The sequence below is a fragment of the Vipera berus genome, assembly GCF_964194415.1.
Source record: "Vipera berus genome assembly, chromosome: 6".
Taxonomy (NCBI): domain Eukaryota; kingdom Metazoa; phylum Chordata; class Lepidosauria; order Squamata; family Viperidae; genus Vipera; species Vipera berus.
Window position 1 is genome coordinate 49,969,572 of NC_138208.1, and position 22,874 is coordinate 49,992,445.

Sequence of the window (22,874 nt, forward strand, 5' to 3'; positions counted from 1 at the left end):
TAAGTTCTATTTAGTAGTCGATTAACAGAGTCACAAACAAAGGCAACACAACATGTTTTATCACACTAACTCCCAAGACCTTCTTCTATTCTTCTTAGGAGCAGTCCTTGACTCATCTGATGCAGTCTTTCAGATGACAGATGCATACACCCCAAACATCTATAATTTAGCAAAAAGATACTTTTTCAACATGAATTATTATTTTGTTTATCTATATTCTTTACCTTGTGTGGCTATAATGAGGTAATAGTATTTTGATAGTTTTATTGAAGTTGATCATCTAACTGTACAGACAAGCCAGCTTTAAATAGAAAGCATTTTTCTTGTGTATGATATTGATAACAGCCAGCTTGATAGAGTGGGTAAGGTACCAGGCTAGAAACTGAGAGACTGTGAGTTCTAATCCCATCTTTGGGACAAAGCCATCTGGGTGACTTTGGGCCAGTGGCCTTCTTTCAGCCCTGAGAAGGAGGCAATGGTAAAATCTTGCCAAGAAAACTACAAAGATTTGTCCAGGAAGTTGCCAGAAGTAATAAACCAGACTTAAAAGGATACATACAGAGAAATAATGATGAGGAAAATAAAGAATAATTCTTAACATCCTTTCTGATTGCACACACAGTTCTCTACTGTCCATATCATTCCTAGTCTTAACTTTAATATACTTAAAACAGGATGCTATCTAATACAAATTTCACTATTTATCTGTCTAGCCTTTGTTGTTTACTAGATAGTGTTAGCCAATATTTTTGCCTGGACATACCAACCAGAATGGATAATACCTGGACCATTCTGAATGCAAAGCAAGGCAAATGTGCCAGAGAATAATGGAACAATGGAATGTTCAATACATGTGAGGAATGGTGCCTACGGAGGGGGAGGTGGTGCGGTGGACTGCACCAAAGTGATAGTTTCCCAGGAATGTGACAGCACATTCCCAGGAGGAAGTGACACAAGAGGCAACACAACCTGGAGCTGAATAGGAGAAGAGGAAGAAAGTTAGGATAGCTATTTCCTAGGATTTTCCAGGGAATAGTCACTGGGGTGAGAGTCGTAAAGGTTTAGTTCGGTAAGATTCTGTTGACTGGATTGAATTTGGTTAGGTGGTTCTGTGTCATTCTTGTGCTGGGCCTAACAATGCAGTATTGTCAGGAATCATAGTATTAGAAAAGAAGAGAATAATCAAAAAATATTTCTTCTTTTTTCAAAACAAATGGCCTCTCAGATTTTTGGTAAATATATCCTCAAATTCAAGGAACTGGAATAATTAGGAAATACTATAGGTTGGAAGCAAAAATACCAACTTTGGATCAACTTATAGATGATGATTTCTAACATGCTTTCTGTTAAGAGAAAAATGTCATGTACCAGATGTAATCCAATGGCAATATTTACACTTACAACATTTGTTAACAACATTGTTAGGACCACCAGCATTTTTAGCTTCTACCTGAGATACTAGAATAACTTGTTGAATCTTTTAAAACTAAAAAAAACCCCTACTATTAGTTACTATGGTTATTTGTTACCAATGAATCAAATTGATAAACAGATGCTATAGAATGAGTGGAATAAAAAATTAGAGGTTCCTATGTGACCTAGAAAGCAGGAGTCTTTTAACTTCTATAATAAGAGTATCAATGGACCTCCAATTCAAACTTATACAACAAAAATATTTAGAATGTATTGAACTCTGTTACATTTATAGAAATTGCCAAAAGCAGCATTTTGTTGAGAGATGTAATACATATTGTAATGTATTGGGCTTTGTCTTGTTAAGGGAACATCACGTGGGTTAATTGCTGGTAGGTTGCTTAAGCAGGGAAGCTGGCTAACGGTTCCCAGCTCTCAGACAACCCATCTCTAGCACTGCCATTGGCTTCCTCTAGGGCGGCAATAGTTTGCTTTAAACCTATTGGCTGCTGCCTAGAGGCCAGGGTATAAATTGCTGCATTCACATCCCTGTTTCTCAGTTCAGTTCCTGCAAGCAAATAAACAATGATCTTTGCTGAACTCACTCGCCTCGTCTCGTCATTGAAGCCACGAACCCAGTATCTAACACATATAATGCATGTTTCTTTAAAACACATTTTTATAATACCTTACACTTACCAAATTTTGGGTGAAAGTATTGGTTTATATAAATGTAATAATTCAACAAAAGCTAACATTTTCAGATAATAATATTCTTTTGAACAACATACCTAGTGCTTGGAATTTGTCAATTGGACAATATAAATGGATTCTCCATGCCCTTATTTTAGCCTAAAGCCTGATATTGCAGCATTGGAAAGATTAATCTATGGCTCCTTTTACTCAATGGATTGAGGGCCTGATTGCATTTGCCACTTATGAGTGGCTTGCCTATATATGTGGACAAATATAATGAAACATGGGGCTCATTTATACAAAATACAATAGGTAATAATGATAGTTATACAAATATATTAGAAATATATACAGTATGTACTTGTATAATAATTACATTAGGTAAATATATATAGAATTCTAACTAAGTATTTACTGCTAAATTATACCATTTTTCTTTTTCCTTTTTTTGGACTTTTTCATTTTTAAAAGCACTTTCCTTGTGTCTTTGTTTTTTACAATGTATGTATTTTTATCTTTGTGCTTTCTTTTTGTCTGTTTATTTTGTTATTAAATTAAAATGCAATAAAAGAATAAATTAAAAATGGAATATCAAGAGATAGTGCTCTTTATGAAAAACAGCCTTGTTGCTAATTGTATTGTGCTTTAAATTTAAATAATTTTCAGTTTTAATCAAAAGCTGGCAGTAAAGCAACAAAAGCAATTAAATATTTTCTGTGTCTAATTCACGCAGAATATTTACATATGCTGGAAATAGAATAATTGCTTAGTATTCCTGAATTTCATGTTTTCAGTTTGATAACATTCTGATATATCAAGCACTGTAAATATTTATTCTTTTGCTACAAAATCAAAATACAAACTGAGGGAAGATTATATGGCTAAGCCTCTTGTGAATATCCTGTCTTACTGGAACTTTTTATTCTGTACACCTTAAATTTTGGATGTATGCCCCCCAAACTAGAACACAATATTTCAAAAAAATATTCCTAAGAAAATAGTGGTCTTTTTTCTAAGATCTGAATGAAGAAAATTTTTTTAAGATGCCTCTATTTATTTTTCACCCTGTTTCCTTTCCTCTGTATGGTCTTAAATGGTAAATTTCATTATACTTTTGAAGTTGTTATTCTCCAGTTTAAATATGAAAGACAAAATATTCACAAATAAGTTTGTGGGGTTTTTTTTAGTACTTGCTATTAAGAGATGCTATGTAAAAAGATTTTGCTTTTGCTGTTATCAAGAAAAGCGTGGTCCATATGAAAAGACTCAGTTGAGTATTGCCTGATTTGCCCTGTCCCAGTTCTCTTGTCTTTCTTCTAGAGGTCTTTTGAATAAATGTAGATGACTATCCCACAGAAGCTTTGCTCTGCAGAATACCCCGAAGCTTTCAAAATTTAGAAGAGACAGGGTGAATGGGTGTTGGAAGAAGAACCTGAACAAGCACAGTGTAATGTAGTGTGGTCTGGACCGTGAGGGAACAGCTGACAACGGAGACTCAGTAACTCAGCTTTATTTCAGTTCCGAACAAGACAGAAACAGAGCCCTTTTGGAGCCCCTTAAATACTCTAGCCGGTGCGCTCTTTACCAATCCCTGCATTGGAATATCCCGCCGAATGCTGGTCAGCCAATCCGAGCGTATGCCGGCGCCACCTACTCTTGCCAGTGGCTGAGCTGTCAAATTACCTCAACTATGTACACAACACACAGGAATAGCAAAAGAGAGTAATTGAAACAAGGAAAGTAGAGCAAGGGACATAAAAAAAACCCAGGGAAGATGAATGTGGTAAGGTGGAAAAGCCGTGAACATCAAGCCCAGAGTCCCCTCAGTCTTGGAGTCACCATTATTATTTTTTTCAATTGTTTACAACAAATATTGTTGAGCTAGAAATACATAACAATTCTACTTTGTATTTTTTTTCTTTTAATGATCCTGTAATCCCTTGTGTCAGGGTGGAGTCAGGGTGACTGAATGGAGCTTGAACTGGCCGGATGCCCTTCCTGATGCCTACATAAAGTTTGCAGCAGACAATTATTCATCACACCCCAAAAGAGAAATATCTGCCACTACTTGGGATCGAACTCACAGCCTCCTGATTGTAAGGCAAAAATTCCACCTCTAGGCCACTGTACTGCTCAACAGTTCTACTTTGTATACTATATAGTATTTGTATTCAATTTATTTTAGATAATTTTGTTGAAGGTTTATTTTGTAGGTGAACTATGTCTCATACCAGTCATATGAGCACCCTGAAATGTTCACTAATCATCACTAATTTTGTGTCTAGGAACTTCTCCGTGCATATACTGGCCACATTTGCAGAAACTGCTATAGCTGCTTTCTCTCTAAGTAATGATTAAACAATATAAGCCCTGTGCTTTCTGCTGCTTTGCAGCATTCCATTGCAAAAGGTGTAGTAGTATATGTATTTGAATGTGAACTATCTTCTACAAACACTTTACCATCGTCATGTAAAATGCCAGCAAACAAAAGTGAAATATGTGGGAGTACATTTGAAGATCCAGATTGCCTGCTATATTTTAAAAACACAAAGAAATGGTATGACTCACTGCAGTATTTTTTTTATTTTCTTCAGAATGTGATAGGAGTTGGATAAAGAATCTTGTTCTGTTTTACTCTTTAAAAAACAATAGCTTTTGCCAGGATTATTGTTGAACTTTGGGGGTCTTGGGGGGGTAAGAATATTTTCATGTACTCTTTCTATTTGTCAAGGTGTTCTATTATGCCCTAGGTCCATGGTGGCGAACCTATGGCACATGTGCCACAGGTGGCACGCAGAGCTATCCCTGTGGCCACATGCGCCATTGCCCCAGAGGGAGGCGGGGCCGAGCTGCTCCCCTCTCTCTCTCCATGTGCACCAGTGCTTTCTCTTTCTCTCTCTGCACTGGGAGTCAGGGAGCAGCTGCAAGAACTGGGCGGGGAGAGGTGAGAAGCCACAAGCGGCGCAGAGAAAGAGGTGTTGAGACAAGCTCAAGGGCCAGGGAAGGAATGGGGAAAAAGATCGCTCTTGCCATGATATCCCTTCTGTTGGCCATTGGGAAGCCTGGCGGTATGGCTTGGCACAGCTACACTGGGAAACTCCAGCGCCCATTATAGACTAATGGCTAGCTTATAGACTAAGGAAAAAGCAAAGGGCTTCTAATATAGATAAAATTGAACATAAGGGAAAGGTTGTGTTTCAACAGGATCTTATTAAGGAAGCCTTTGTGGATTTTTATTCTAAATTATATGCTAAGGAAAAGATTAATGAAAAAGATATTGATGTATATTTGGAGAATGCTAGCATCCCGGTTCTTACGCAGGCACAAAAAGAGGAGATTAACCAATTGATAACAGAAGAAGAAATTCTTACAGCAATTAAGGAATTGAAGTTGGATAAAGCACCAGGTACGGATGGTTTGACTGCGGTTTACTACAAAAATTTACAAAGGGAGTTGATAAAGCCGTTAAAGGAGCTGTTTCAGATAATTCAGAGAGGGGGAAAGGTGCCTCCGTCTTGGAGAACTGCTTTTATCTCTTTGATACCGAAGGAAGATCAAGATGCTACTCAAGTAAAAAATTATAGACCGATATCACTTTTAAATACAGATTATAAGATATTTGCTAAGGTGTTGGCTAATAGACTGATGAGGGTTCTGCAACAGGTGATTCATGGGGATCAAACTGGGTTTATTAGTGGTAGGCAAATGAAAAATAATGTGAGGCATATAGTTGATGTGTTAGAGTTTTTGGAAAGGAACAACCAGATCCCTGCGGCGCTAATTTTTTTAGATGCTGAAAAAGCTTTTGATCAATTGAATTGGCAATTTTTGATGAAAGTTCTAGATAAAATGAATTTTGGGGATAAATTTTTGCAACCAATTAGGGCATTATATCAAAAACAAACTGCCCGAATAATAGTTAACAATAGTTTGACTGAAGCATGCAATATTGAGAAGGGCACAAGGCAAGGGTGTCCGTTATCGCCTTTGTTATTTGTGTTAACATTGGAGATATTATTGGTAAAAATACGGAACTCAGAAAGAATTAAGGGTATACAAATTAGAGATCAGGATTATAGATTGAGAGCGTTCGCAGATGATCTGGTTGTTACGGTGACCCAGCCGGAAAACTCTGTTGTGGACCTGATGGAGATAATAATACAATATGGGAAGGTTTCTGGATTTAAAGTTAATGTACAAAAAACTAAAATTCTGGCCAAGAATATGACAGTATCGCAAAGGGCTCTTTTAGAAGGATTAACTGGATTTGAGATTGTCAAGAGGGTCAAATACTTGGGGGTGTTTTTGTCACCCTCTAATACAAAGTTATATAAAAATAATTATGAAAGATTATGGGGAAAAGTTCAAAAAGAAATGGAGAGCTGGGAGAAATTGCAATTGTCTTTGTTGGGGCGAATCACAGCAGTGAAAATGAATGTCCTGCCTAAATTTTTATTTTTATTTCAAATGATACCGGTTCTTAAGAAAGATTCTAATCTGGAGGAATGGCAGCGAGGTATCAATAAATTTGTCTGGGCAGGGAAAAGGCCACGAGTTAAACTTAAGATTATGCAGGATATTCGTGAAAGAGGTGGCCTTAAAATGCCCAATCTCAAATTATATTATGAAGCTGCTGCGTTAGCAGGAATAAGTGATTGGATTAATTTGACACAAGAGAGATTATTAAATCTTGAGGGCCCCGACTTGTTATTTGGCTGGCATGCATATTTGTTGTATGATAAGAAGGTAGATAATGTGTTCAAAGTGCATATTTTAAGACAGGCATTGTTGAGAGTCTGGAAGAAGTATAGACATAAGTTAGATTGTAAGATACCATTGTGGGCAATTCCAAAACACGCAATAGAAAATATAAATGTTGGTTTTAAACATGATGTGATTACGTATAAGGAGATTTTAAGTCTGGAAAGAAATGTCTGGTGTCTGAAACCGTACGATCTCTTGCGAGATGAGAAGATTATTCAAACTTGGTTTCAATATATTCAGCTACGGGCCAGGTGGAAAGAAGATCTGAAAATTGGTTTTACAATGACTGATGAAAATCTGATAAAGCAAATTAGAAATCAGGGTCCTGCACATATCAAACGGATATATCTTGCATTGATAGAAATTGATTCAGAAACAGAACTTGTTAAAGATTGCATGATAAAATGGGCCCAAAATATCCAAGAAGTTATTACAATGGACACGTGGGAAAAGATTTGGGTGAGGAATGTAAAATTTACACAAGCTCAAAATTTAAGAGAGAACTTTTATAAAATGTTTTATAGATGGCATTTAGATCCTAAAAAGCTTGCAAGTATGTATCCGAACTATCAGCCCAAATGCTGGAGGTGTGGTGACGAAGATGCAACATATTTTCACATATGGTGGACTTGCAAAAAGGTTAAGGCCTTTTGGATTAAAATTTGGTGGAATATGCAGAAGATCTTCAAGCAAAAGATAAAGTTTTGTCCGCAATTCTTTCTGTTGGGTATAATTACAGAAGCTACTGTTGTGGACACTAAGTTGATGTTGAATTTAATTACGGCAGCAAGACTCTTAATAGGTCAGTATTGGAAGAAGGAGGAACTGCCGACTATAGAAGAATGGACTTTAAAGGTTTCAGACCTGGCAGAGATGGCAAAGATATCGGCTTATTTGAAAGATTACTCGCAAGAACGTTACATTATGGAGTGGAGAAAATGGATTGAGTATATCCAGAACAAATACGGGACTAAAAAGTTTCATGTAGCATTTGAATAAGTCTTCCTTTCTTTTCTTTTTCTTTTTTTTATATATTTAATAGTAATAGTGTTTGTAGTTATCCTATATGAGCTAGAGAGTGATAGATTTTAGAGTTTGTGGTTGTTAGCATTTGGATGTTTATGATTGTTTTTTTTTTGTTTTTATACCCTGTACTTAGCTCTGGGAAGTCGGGGGGGGGGGAAGGGGGGAGGGGTAGGGAGGGATGGGTATGGGAGGGGGAGGGGGGATTGTTAAAGATAAAATGTATGTTAAAACTTTTCAATAAAAAAAAAAAAAGATCTTCCAAGTGGCCACACCAGCTTGTGACGGCTCGCAATGGCCGTCTGACAGCTGCTGGTCTGGGAAGCTTCCGTCGGCTCTCCAGGAGGTTGCGATCCTTCCTTTGCTGCCAAACTGTGCTTCCCTTCTTCACCATCCTGATAGGATGGCTCTGATCTGTTTGAAACTCAGACAGACCCCCAAACAGCTGAAAAGTGGCAATCCTTTGGGAGCTCCCAAAGGATGTGTCATCCTGCTGCGGTGCTAGCCCTGCCCCAAGAGACATTTAATTTCATCCGCAATTGCAGCAAAAAATGGACCAAGCTGAAGCCATCTGACATTATACTAACCGACTTCCAGAATGCCAGAGTTGCAGTCAAGGGTGAGGCCACACTGGCTGTCAAATTTAAAGGGTTTTCTGGGCACCTGGACGTTGTCGTAGTAGGGAGTCAGCGAACAAGCCTGATTGGGCTCAACTGGTTTGATGTACTAGGCATCCAAGTAACCGGAATCAACTGGATGCAAGTCATGAGTCTAGCGACAGTATGCAAGGAATTTGCAGATGTGTTTGACTCAGGTCTGGGGACGTACACGGGCCCTCCAATAACATTTAAACTAGATCCTACTGTAGTACCGGCTAGGATTAAACCTCGTAGAGTGCCATTTGCTCTTAAGCACAAGATAGAAGCTGAGTTAGATAAACTCGTAGAACAGGGAGTACTTCAGCCCATAGATGGGGGTGAATAGGAGACCCCAATCGTCATGCCACTAAAAGCCAACGGGGAGGTCAGGATCTGTGCCGATTACAAATGCACAATTAATCATGCACTCAAACAGCATGCGTACCCGGTACCAGTAGTAAGCCACATCGTGGCATCCTTGCAAGGGGGTACAATTTTTGAAAAATTAGATTTGGCTCAGGCCTACCAACAGCTTCCTGTTGATGAGGCCACAGCTGCGGCACAGACAATTGTAACCCACAGGGAGGCATTTAAAGTAAAACGCCTGCAATTTGGGGTCAGCGTAGCCACTGGCATTTTTCAAGGCATTATGGAGCGAACGCTCAAGGGCATTCTGGGGGTCTGCCCCTATTTTGATGACATGCTCATCACTGGTGAGTCCACTAAGATTCTGGCAAGGAGGCTCAGAGCTGTCCTCCAAAGGCTGTGCGAAGCAAGCTTAAGAAGAATAAGTGTAGCATTGGAGTCCCTTCAACTGAATTCTTAGGGTTCCGTATCGATGCCGATGGCATCCACCCTGCTCAGTCAAAAGTAAAAGCCATTCAGATGGCACCCAGCCCCAAAATGAAGGGAGAACTTCAGACATTTCTAGGCCTCCAAGTGGCAGAGCCATTATACCAGCTCTTGGACAAAAATACTGTGTGGACGTGGACTAGCGTCCACAAAAGAAGCTTTCAGGAATTGAAGGCTCTACTGTCGGTCAGTTCAACAATCACTCACTTTAAGGAATCGATGCCAGTATGCCTTGCATGTGACACATCTCCATATGGGGTGGGGCTGTCCTAAGTCACTTGGAGAGAGATGGGACTCAAGTCCCGATTGCTTTTTATTCTAGGACACTGTCCTCCGCAGAACGTAATTACATACAAATTGATAAGGAGGCATTGGCCATAGTAGCTGGAGTAAAAAAATTCCATGACTACTTATACGGCAGGGACGTCACGGTCTTCACGGACCATAAACTGCTATTGGGGTTATTCACTACAGACAGACAGACACCCCACATCTTATCCCCTAGAATGTTAAGATGGTCCATTTTTTAATCGGCTTACAGCTTTAAGCTAATTCACAAACCCGGCAAGGATATGGGCCATGCAGATGGCCTGAGCAGGCTTCCACTGACTCAAATTGAGCCAGATCCTCCCCAGCAGCCCACGTTTTGTCCATTCAGGACTTGCCGGAGTTTCCCCTCCATGCGGGAGACATAGCAGCAGAAACGGCGGCAGACAAGACTCTAAGCAGAGTGCTATCTTGGGTCTACACAGACTGGCTAGAGAAAAGCCCAGGTCCTGAGTTCCAGAGCTACTTCACAAGGAGACACGAGCTTTCAGCTCATTAGGGTTGTATTCTATGGGGGAACAGGGTCATTGTTCCCACCTCATTAAGGGACAGGGTATTGCAATCGCTCAATGAAGGTCATCCGGGTATTGTTTACATGAAAGCTTTGGCACGAAGCTATTTATGGTGGCCAGGTTTAGATAAAGCCATTGAAGCTCAAGTACATGGGTGTTACACATGTCAGCAGTCTAGGCCTGAAATGCTGCACGCTCCTGTCCATAGATGAGAGGAGACACACACCCCCTGGTCGAGGATTCATATAGACTTTGCTGAGCCCTTTCAGGGACAGCTTTTTCTTATAGTGGTCAACAACCACTCTAAATGGCTGGAAGTTATACCAATTGCAAACATGACTACTGCTAGGACCATCCAGCTGCTTAGGAAACTTTGCAATGCATGGGCTACCAGATGTCGTAGTGTCCAATAATGGGGCCCAATTTACTGTGGCAGAACTTCAGGCTTTCCTGATGGCAAACCTCATTAGGCATGCAACATCGGCTCCATTTCACCCATCTAGTAATGGACAAGCTGAACGAATGGTGCGCACCATGAAAGAATCACTGAAGCGCATAGTGACTGGCACCACAGACTGGCTGACTTTTTGCTGTGCCAACATTCCACACCGTACACGGCAACGGGCAAAAGCCCAGCAGAGCTGCGCTGGGGGAGGCGACTAATCACAAAACTGGACAATTTGCACCCAGACCGGGTGGCAGCTGAGGCCTCTCACCCAAGACCCCCAAGGGGGTTGCAAGTGGGCAACCGGGTGTGGGCCCGGAACTATGGGCATGGGAACTTGTGGGTGCCAGGGAAAATCACTAAAATGTCGGGCCCTCTCTCATATGAAGTGGGCCTAGAGGGCAGGTGAGTCGTTCGATGCCACATTGATTAGCTTAGAAAGCATTTTCTAGAATGGTCACAAAGTGAGGACTTCATCCCAGGTCCCATCTACAGACCTCAAACTGGCAGCCAGGCTGATCAATCCATATGCTCTGAGTCCCCAAGCAGTCAGAACAACGGGGAGGTGTTCGTAGAGGGGCAAAGCCCGGGAGTGCAACATAGGGCCCCTGATGGAGAAAGTCAACCAGAACACTACAGCCGCTGTGCTAACTCTGCGGAAGGATTAGACTCTGGGGTGGGCCTACCTGAATTGGCCAGCCAGAAAATTCCGAGTCAGCCAGACTCACTTGACCTTATGGACCCTGGTCTACCCAGCCCGGTGGGCAAGCTGGTAGAATGGGGAATGCCCAGCCCTCTCAGGCATTCCACGAGGGTTCGCAAGCCTCCTGCATATTTACAAGATTTTGTTCCAAAATAACTGAGCTATAATGTTGTATATGTCATTGAATTGCTGCTAGCCAGGAGAGCCTTTGTATTAGCTAATAAGCAAGAATGTGTACCTTGCATACTACTTTTGTATTTCTGAAAAACTTGTAATTGCTGTAATCATTCCTTTTGTTATTATAATGTGTGTACATTCTAGGGGGGAGGGGTGTAATGTATTGGGTTTTGTATTACTAAAAAGTATTAATTGCTCGAAGGCTGTTTAAGCAGGGAAGCTGGCTAACGGCTCCCAGCTCTTCAGACAACCCGTCTCCAGCACTGCCATTGGCTGCTTTTAGGGCGGCAATAGGTTGCTTTAAACCTATTGGCTGCCACCCAGAGGCCAGGGTATAAATAGCTGCATCCACAGCCCTGTTTCTCAGTTCAGTTCAGTTCCTGTAAGCAAATAAAGAATGATTCTTGCTGAACTCACTCGCCTCGTCTCGTCAATCAAGCAATGAACTCAGTATATAACAGATCCAATGCTAGTAATTTTCCAGAACTCTTCCTTGGTACTAAGACTGATGAAGCAGGTGTACAAGATCAGCAAAGCTTGTACAAGGTTTTGATTTAGTCCCCAAAGTAGTAGGTGATTTTTAGTGATTTGAGCCATAAATGACACTTTTCAAAAGAAGTAGAAAATTCCTGTACTTACCGTACTCATCTTACAAAACAATGCTAATCTCATCTGACAGTGAAGAGAACTAGTTTGGTAACAGTCAAGTCCAGACATAGAACATCTATTAATGTCAGGACTGCCATCTAGCTACACCAGCCATGCAACCTGCCATTGACTGTAGGGGAAGTAAGAGCTGCAGGGAGGAGAGAGGATGATAGGGAAAGGGGGGGAAATGAGACCATGCCGTCCCATGAGAACAATCAGATGCTCCAAGGTCAAGCATCTGGGAAGGGAATATAACACCTTCCAGCCAGCCAAGACAGCACTGTTACCAAAACAATTTATTTGAATTCAGCTGGACACTTTGAGATAATGGGGGCAGGAGGTTGGAAAAAGGGAAAATTAACCAGGGAGTTTGTACGCAGAAAACCCCAGTTCCAGCTTTGCTACACCATTGGCTTTAGTAAAGTTTACTTTTGCTAATCATGGCATCGAGAGTCTTTCTTTTCTAACTGATCAAGCTGAGATGGCCTAACAATTAAATTATAAAAGGTAAAGGTAAAGGTTCCCCCGCATATGCGTGCTAGTCATTTCCGACTCTAGGGGTCAGTGCTCATCTCTGTTTCAAAGCCGAAGAGCCAGCACTTGTCCAAGGACATCTCCATGGTCATGTGGCCGGCATGACTAGACGTCAAAGGTGCATGGAATGCTGTTACCTTCCCACTGTAGTGGTCCCTATTTTTCTACTTGCATTTCTACATGCTTTCGAACTGCTAGGTTGGCAGAAGCTGGGACGAGTAACAGGCACTCACTCTGTTACGCGGCACTCGGGATTCGACACGCCAAACTGCCGACCTTCTGATCGACAAGCTCAGCATCCTAACCCACTGAGCCACCACGTCCCTCAATTAAATTATACCCCTACTATAATGTCAGACCCACCAGATAGACCAGATCAGGAATCAACACCACAGGAGGGCTCTCCATTCATTTTTATTGATAGTGACTACAATGACAAAATTTAGCAAGTCTAACTGTCCCATACCTTCTCTTCTTTTTAAACCCATGTGAATTAGGGAAATATCTGAATCACTACTATGAACTTTCTGCTTGTTTTAGACTTAAGCTATGTTTTTCCCCTTGTCACTTTGGTAACAGATCTGGCTTATCTATGACAAGCCATCTTCCTTACTCTCTACTGGTAAGGATTATAAGTGTTTGATGGAATAACCCAAAATTAACTTTTAATGTTTTCTTGGGAGCAAATGCAAAAGTAATCACACTTGGCTAAATTGAAGGTCAAGTTTGATTAAAACACCAAAGTCATACTTCAAAAAGGAGGCAGGCTAGGTCAAGGTTAAAATTTAATTTAAATTTAAAATCATATTTCAAGTGATATGTTTATTCTTCATCTACTTAAAGATTTTCTCGTTCTGTTGCATTAAAAGCTACAATCTTGAGGCAATATTTAGAATGCAGTGGTGATGAAATTCCAGGCCTTGGTCTAATTATCTGGTATTTTGACATTTTGGCAGCTACTGTGGCTGGCATCTTCAAAGACAAAGTGATCTGTTTTTTGAACTACCAAAAAACATACTATAGAGCAGATGGCTTTACCTCTTAAATATGAGCCACAGTTGCTGGCAATATGTCAAAATATCAGATAATTAGACCACAGTTTATTATCCCAGAAGCTTATCACAACTGGATTGACACTGGCTGTGAAAACCTGCATCAATATAATATTTGTAATGCTTCTGGGTTGCAATCAGAATTATTAGAACTATATATTTCAGTATGAATATAGGTCTTTTTGACTTCATAAAAATTAAGGCGCAACAGACCCACTGCATGTACACATTTAAAAAGAAAAAAGTCATGTAAAGGAATTTCTTTCTTCAAAAAAAGCAGCATTTTGCAGTTACAGAAAATATCTTGAAACTGAAGAAAATACTCGCCCATCAGCTTTCATAGCTCTCAAATAGGGGTATATTTTGTTAACATCAAGACACGATTATTAGGTGACTTTACCAGGCAACAAGATGAAGTTTTAATGCGTGGTCGATTATTTCATATATAGCTTTCCTTAACTAATCTATTATATTGAATCATTCCTTCCCGTACAAACCAATTAGTCACAAGTAGAGCAAGATGCCAAAATGTGTAGGTGTACCATCATCAATAAGCAAGGAAAAACCAAAATATGCTTTTCACAGCTTTCGAGTATACCGCCTTACATATTTCTCTTTCAGCTGTCAAAAGATTAACAACAAATACCATGAACTTACAATTAAATGAAAGACTGTTCTCACTTTAGACAACTCTCTTGGATAATGTATGATTATGCATCAGTGCTAATATAAATTCCACTTGTTAAACAGATGTAAACAATGGGTCTTTTCAGTCAGTTAAAATTTGCTTGCCTCAGAATGAAGATTAATGTCATTGTTGTTATTTGTATTATTAAAATTTGTTGTTAATATCTTATTGTGTTGAATAAGTGTTTGAAAAACAATTCTGTAAACAACAAGTTCTATTATGAAATTACACATTGCCATTAACCACTTTGCTCCAAACCATGGTTGTTTAATCAAAAATTTTTAATTGGCTGCCTTCCCAAACCACATTAAGCCATAAGCTACAATTCACAAAATATAGGGGCTGAATTTAATAGGATGCTAAACTAAAACCAGTATGAAGATAAACAGATTAGGAAAGGTTGATATAATAATTACCACAACAAAGCAGGTGTTATTCAGTTAATAGGGGGAAAAGATTGCAACAATGTGATTCATGTTTTGTGAATCACATTTTGTGAAAATGTGATTATATTTTCATATTACTGACACCGAGTTGCTATGAAAAGTGTAACGCAAAAATTAGTTTACTGTTTTAAACCTTCCAAAGTGGATATTCCAATACATTTTTGACAGGGGTAATATTTGTATATACATTATTATAAATGCAAAAATCTGAGCTACAGTCTTTCTAAATTCATTAATTTGAGAAAGCTGTCAGAATTCTGTCTTTCTATGGGCATAGGGCTTCTTGTTCTTTTTAGGGTTCTACCATTCTTCTGGGGGGGGAGAGCTTGGGGTGCTGCAGTGTATTTCCTCTACTTTGTGCCTTGCTCTATCCTCTCTGATGTTTCTTTCTTGGGTGAGAATGAAATGTGCCTCTGGCCATCTGCTGTATCTCTGGGTGCAGAAGAGGCACCTAACAGTCTTGGAAGTGGCACCTTATCGCTCCATTCCCACAAGATTTTTACACCTGCGGATTGGCCCATTTGAACTGCTTGGATGGACAGTTTGGGTGGGGTTTTCATTGACTCTTTTGACTTATTGATTTGCGTGGGAAATCCTCAGATCCTGCCTTCTACTACTGCTGTCAACACCTTCCAATAAAAGTTCCTTTTGAAATGATGTCCATTTCAAGAGTTCTGCTTTCTTGGGAGGACTGATTGAGGCAGGTCCTTACATTAGGCAGGATCTGCAGTGGTCAACCTGGAGGGAAAACCCATACCATGGGGACCATGCAAAAGATGTCGAACCACTGAGGTGAGAGAGGAAAAAGCAACCTTTATGGGGAAGTTCCCACTAAGGCTGGCCTGAGCGTCAGCAGCTCAGATTCCTCCATCTTGTCCAACGAAGCCATGACCAGAGAAAGTCAGGAGAAGCCGAGATGGTCAATTGGCATGGGAAAGAAGAAAGAATGGGAGGCAAAAGCCAGGAAGGTAACCCTTAACTGTGGCCACCACCAAATGGGTTCGAAGTGAGATATGGACAGGTTGGTCAATCTCAGCGAAGAGGACAACAAGAGACCAACCTGATCTGACCACTTCCTCAAACAAGCCATTAGCCTGATGGTAGAAGCTTTCAAGTCCCTAAAAAGGAAGAAGAAGACCCCTGCCAGGGCTCAATAGTGATGGGGATGGCAGAGGAGGCATGCCAGGAAAGCAAGTTGGCAAACTGGCCCATCCACCAGTGCTTTGGAAGCTATAGAGGCCATGGCTGTGGCAGCCACCCCAGCCCAGTTTACCCCAGCTGGGGGAGATGGGTGCCGAGCCAGACGAAGGAAAATCCACTGGCTTGGTCGAAAGGTCACACTCTTGGGAGTGAAATTTGATGGGATGCCTCAGCAGCTGGGATTCTTCCTAGCCCACATCCTGAGTTACATGGAGGAATATGGTCAAGACATCCCCAGTGACAATGGACGGGTGAGAGTGGTGACCATGGCCCTGGCAGCAGTTCACTGGATGGTGACTCTGCATAACACTGATGCCCCCGAACTCCGTAACTTTAACCAATTCATGGCTGCTCTGAAGAGAAGGTTTGAGGACCCCTTAGCTGACCAGAAGGCCAGAGAATGCATTAAAACAGTGAGGCAAGGTCGTTGCCCAGTGGCTCAGTATACAGAGGAGTTTAGAGACCTGGCATGCCATCTCAATTGGCCAGAGAAGGTCCTAGTGGGTCATTTCAAAGACAAGCTGAATGATGCATGCATTGCCCAGGGAGATCTGGACCACTTCCAGACTGATGTATCCTGGCTGAGGAAGCCGAGATCGACCAAGCCCAAAGTCAGTGATGCCTGGGACGAGCCTGGAGATGCTCCCCCAGAGGGAAAATGAGAAGCAACAAAAACCCCACTGCAGCACCACATTCAAAGGCTTGCTTCAAGTATGGTAGAGGGGCACCGGGCTGTAGAATGCCGTTCAAAGACTCCCATGCATAAACCCAACTGATCAGGTGGAGGGAAGCCTGGGAAGACTTCACAACGACCTAGGGAGACTGCTATGAAGAGCACTGAGGTCATCGAGGTCAATTCCCCCAGGATCCTAGGGGGAGGAACTCTGGCCCTGACCACAAAACCACCCAACTCTCTTGACAGTGACTCTGAGGATGAACCCCTGGTAAGTGGACCCATCGCACCCTTCACAACCATAGAACTGTTAAGTCTGGGGATGCCAAGAAAGGTAACACTGAAGGCCCTAGTGGACTCAAGTTGCACTCATTGCCTAATAAGTCCAACCTTGGTGGCGAACCTATGGATTCTGGTGAGGAGGCTGAAGAAGCCAATTTCATTTGGCCATTTAGATGGGTCCATCTCAGGAGGGATTCTGGCCACCCTTGCTATGCAGTCAATCCAGCTCACAATGGGGCATCACATAGAGACTTTCACATTTATAGTGACCCCTGGCATGGAGTGGCCCCTAATATTGGGGATGACATGGTTGGGAAGTGTAACCCAAGGGTGAACTGGAGGACTGGAGAGTTGAAGTTTCCAAAAGAGGGGCTCACTGTATGGGGAGGGGGACTTGGCAGGACAAAGAGGAAAGAGCCCCACAGGTGGTAGCAACTTGAAAGATCAGGGGTTGGAAACCATGCCCAAGGAATACCAGGATCTAAGTGTTGTGATTCCTCACCAGCCAATGGATCCGGAAGTTGAGTCTGAGGACTCAGATAAGGAGGAGGGGCCTGGAGTGACATTAGAGTCAAAGGAAAGGTCTAAGGAACTCCAATTCTTATGGTCAGACGAGGAGCCTGGCCCCTCTAATTGCACTCGGGCTGAGACACAGCTGTGCTGGGAGCCTGAGTTGCACAGTGATGAGAAACAGCTGGGACAAATCCTGGATGCATGAATGTGCAGGCAGGAGAAGGGAGTGAGACAGAAGAATGCAATGAGGTGGCTCCAAAGGCAAAGGAAGCCATGCCTTGGCTGAATTATAAAAGGGAAGGTATGGGAGGTGCTGGTTGCCAAAGGCAACCATTCATGTTGGGGATTGAGTTTCTGTGGACTGTGTTTGTTTGCCTTGGATATTGATTCAGGTCTGTGAGAATAAAAGGGGTTGGTTTTTCTTGCTGTTCCTGCCTGTTTCTTGGAAAAGAGATTTCTCCTTGTGAGCACAACAAGGACTCATGTAGGTTGGGACAGAACACTATCTGAGGTATTCAGCAAAGAGCGGTCTGATGAGCTACCTCCCCACCAACCCACTGACTGTGCCATTGAGATCCTACGGGGAGCTAAACTACCTAAGCCCAAAATGCACTCAATGACTCCCCGGGAGCTGGAAGAGTTGCAGAAATTTATAGATAAAGAAACATCAAAGAGGATAGAGCAAGGCACAAAGTAAAGGAAATATACTGCAGCACCCCAAGCTCCCTCCTCCCCCAAGAAGAATAGCAGAACCTGAAAAAGAACAAGAAGCCATATGCCCATAGAAAGCCATGGTTCTGACATGCCTCCTCCCTTAAAAAAATGAGAGATCTACCTAGAAGGAAATAAAATCCCTTTCCAGGTATGCACTGATCACAAAAACATGGAAGCTTTAAAAACCCCAAGGAAACTGTCACCTAAACAGGCAATGTGGTCCCAACATTTCCACTGATTTAACTTCACTATTAAATACCTGCCTGGGGGTATTTATCAAGGTTACCACAATATAATAGTACAAAACAGAAGCAGTGAATCCCGTCATGCTGTCCAAACAATTAGCAGCTCCAGTAACCACATGGTCACAAGCAAAAAATTTAAAACCCCTACACAGCGCAGCCAGAATAGAGTTCAGACAAGCTCTGGAAATGGATAAATGGTTTCTGAGTCATAAAAACCTTTGCTCAATGGATGATGGACTGCCATGGGTGGGGGAAAAGTTGTCAAAAGTCCAAAGACTGAAATTCATGCAACTCTGCCATTATTCAAAGGTAGTTGGATATTTTGGGTTCGTGAAGACACTTCACCTAGTGAAGAGGCAGTTTTGGTGGCCATCCATAAAGAAAGACATTGAAAGCTATGTGGCTAGCTGCCCCATTTGTGCAGCCACAAAATGGAGGCAAGGTAAAACACTAGGCCTATTACAACTGGTAGCAAGCCTGTCAGCACTTTGGTGAGAGATTTCCATGGATTTTATCGTGGAGCTACCGGACAGTGCGGGGAATACAGTCATTTGGGTGCTGACAGACCTATTCTCCTAACAGGTGCACTTCTTTCTGTGCACTAGGATTCCCACAGCCAAGACTAGCAAAGTTGTTTGTACAGCATATCTACCAACTGCATGAGGCTCTGCAATGCATAATTTCATACAGGGAAGTCCAATTCACTTCAGATTTCTGGAGAGCCTTTTTGGACCTCCTAGGGCTTGTTATCTAGTATCATCCATAAACGAATGGTGGGATAGAACATTCGAACTCAATACTGGAACAATATCTAAGATTCTTTATTAATTATCAACAAGAAAATTGGACCAACCTGCTTCCTTTTGTGGAAGTGGCTTACAACAACGCTGTTCACTACATCATTCCAGGTCACAACAGGACAAAATTTCAACTGATGCCAGAATTGCCAGTCAATGAACCTACCTTCCCCTCCCTGAAGGAGTCGATCACACAGCTCTGAAATAGGTGGCCAGTAGTGATAAAGGTATTAGATGAGGCAAGGGAAGCTTACAAAGTGCAGGCAGATAAGAAGCGGGTAGAACCTAAGGTGTTTCAAGTTGGGGAGAAAGTATACTTGTCCACAAAGTATTTAAAATCTCTACAGCTGTCAAAGAAATTAGGCCCAAACTTGGTGGGGCCATTTCCCATTAAAAGAGTTTTCAACCCAGTGACTGTAGAATTGGAGCTCCCAAAAACATTAAGACAGGTTCACCCTGTATTTCATTGTAGTCTATTAAAAGGTGAACTAAGCTCGCCTTTAAGGCCAGCCACAGTTCATCCTCCTCCACCTGTTATAGTAGAAGGAGAACAACATTTTGAAGTCAAGAAGATCCTAGATTCTAGGAAGCATCATAGATCAACACAATACCTAATACATAAATGACGTGTCAGGGCTCCTAGGTTGTTTTTAAAAAATCACGCTAAATATCCTGATAAACCTGACTAAATCATATGTCTCTTTCTCTCCCTGTTGTTATTTTATTTCTCTTCAGGTGGATCTCTCATTTTTAAGAGGGGGGTGGCATATCAGAACTCTGTCTTTCTACGGGCATAGGGCTTCTTGTTCTTTTTGAGGTTCTGCAATTCTTCTGGGGGGAAGGGAGAGATTGGGGTGCTGCAGTGTATTTCCTTTACTTTGTGCCTTGCTCTATCCTCTTTGATGTTTCTTTCTCGGGGTGAGAATGGAATGTGCCTCTGGCCACCTGCCTTATCTCTGGGTGTGAAAGAAAAGCCACAAAGACCTAACAGCCTTATCACTCCATTTCCACAAGATTTTTACACCTGCGGATTGGCCCATTTGAACTGCTCGGATGGACAGTTGGGGTGGGGTTTTCATTGACTCTTTTGACATTGATTTGCATGGGAAATTCTCAGATCCTGCCTTCTACTACTGCTGTCAACACCTTCCAATAAAAGTTCCTTTTGAAATAATGTCCATTTCAAGAGTTCTACTTTCTTGGGAGGATTAATTGAGGCAGGTCCTTACATAAGATTTCTTTTATACACTACATTTGTGGATTCACACATTGTGCTAAACTGTGGTCTATTTCACAAAGTTTTATTTAATAAATCAATTAAATAAATACGTATAACACACTAAGGCATAAACTGTATTTTGCGTACTACAATAGCTGAATTCACACATGCTATTGGAAAACAAAAATGACCTCATCAATGGCTTAGCATATTACATGAACCAGCCCAATATTAAGGCCCAATACAGTAATACCTTTTTTAAGGATGAATTACCGGTATATGGTCATAAAGCAATGAACAAATTTCATACTTAAACAAGACTCTGTCATGGTCCATTATGATTTTTAAAGGATTTGTACAGATTGCTTCTAAGTCACTTTAAAGATATTTGTATTCAGAAAGGTGAGATATGAGTTTGCAATAAATAATGGGGAGGAATATTTTTTCCCAAAATATTACAATTTAACACTACTATTCTATACAGTGATAGGGGTAAGCAATTGTAAATTATTGTAAGATTGCGCACATAGACATTATACTTGCCACCTGTTTGTATTAACTCCTTTAACAGTCTCAACAGTGATTTTATTAAGTACTAGTCATGTATTACTTATTCTTAAATAAAGGTAATTTCTGCTTTTTTCAAGCATTGATTTTCTTTCAGCCTGAAGTATTAGCCAAGACTTGACAAGAAGATAGATTATTTGAGATAGAGAAGTTGCAATTCAGTGATATCTGGTCATAGATTTGCACCTACGCTTCAGAATAAATTCTCTAAGTTGAGATGTGAGTCTTTGATACTAAGGAGCTTATTTCTAAGGCAACACTGAAGGCTTGTTATAAAGTACATTCTGGGATGCAAGGATCTCTATCATAAATATAACCTCATAAATGTAAAGTTTAGACTGTGGCTCAATGGATTAAGTGTTAATATAATAGAATGCATGTCTAATAATACAGTTAAATTATCACAATTTCCAATGTGCTTTTCCTCAGCATACTACCACAGTAATTTATTTCAATACTTGATGACTTGATCAAATTAATTTGTACTAGTCTAAGACTAATAAATTGGCTCTGGCTGATTGATTGAATCAATTCATGAAACAGGTAGACATAGGCTGTGTTGCCATGATATGCTAAGTTAAAGCTGGCTAATAAAAATGTGTAAATTAAAATAAAAATGCATTCATTTTAATATTATTTTTATAAAATTCTTTTAATTTTTGTAAGCAAAGGGAATTATAGAAAACTACAGATAAAATCAGTTATTAAGTTATCTGAATCAGAGAAAAACTGAATATTTCACAAAGGCATAGTATGTTTATTGATTGTGTTCATACAATATGCTAAGCTATAGATCTTGTTTATAAACTACAGTGATTGGGTCCAGGATACAAAGGCATGTATAATGGCTTAATCTGATACATGGAACCAAACATAATATGTATAAACTTTATGCAAGAAATCTGCCTTCTGATCCATGTGAAGTTAAGGTAATTTTTATAGCTTCTTTGATGTGGTATGTACTAAAACTGTGTACTGTGTCAGATTCAAATGGAAGAAAATGTTTCAGAGTGCTGAAGAATATTCACATTCTACCTGTAACTTCTTAATCCAACAAATCATTTTCCAGGATTATACAGCAGACATGGAGCCACCTGTTCCTCAGATGAGACACAGCTGTTAAAGTATATAAACTTGCATTTAATACAAGTTTAAATACCTTAAACAAAATGAAAAGTTGTCTTTTGCATACACATTTGCAAATAATTCAGATACAGAGATAACATATTTCTACATATAGCCAAACAAACAATAACTTTTTGAAAATCTGATAGAGGTACTCAGAGACAATCTTCTGTAAAATACTGAAAATTCATCATTGCTAATTAATAGCAATAAAATTACAGACAGTTCTCAATCCTGACAAACTTTAAAAGAATCAGTGTCCTCACTCTATCTGAATCTATCTGATAACTTTAACACCACAGAAACCACAATCTGGTCTTCTGTAGTATGTGATTTTTTTTAGCACAGCCTAGATGAAAAACAGTGGTGTAAATTCTCTGATCCCCGAACTGTTTTTACTCCACTCATGTAGGGTTTTAGATGTATATTTCAATGCACTAAAGCAGAATATTGTATAATAGGAATAATATTTCCTTGGTAAATATTGGGTGAATATGAGATAGAAAATGCTGTAATACAGATCTAGATTCACAAGTAGCATATATATGCATAGCCGGTTGAAATATGGAGCTCGTCTTTTCCATTATGAAGTCCTGTTTTTTCTCCCTAAAAAGCTTCTAT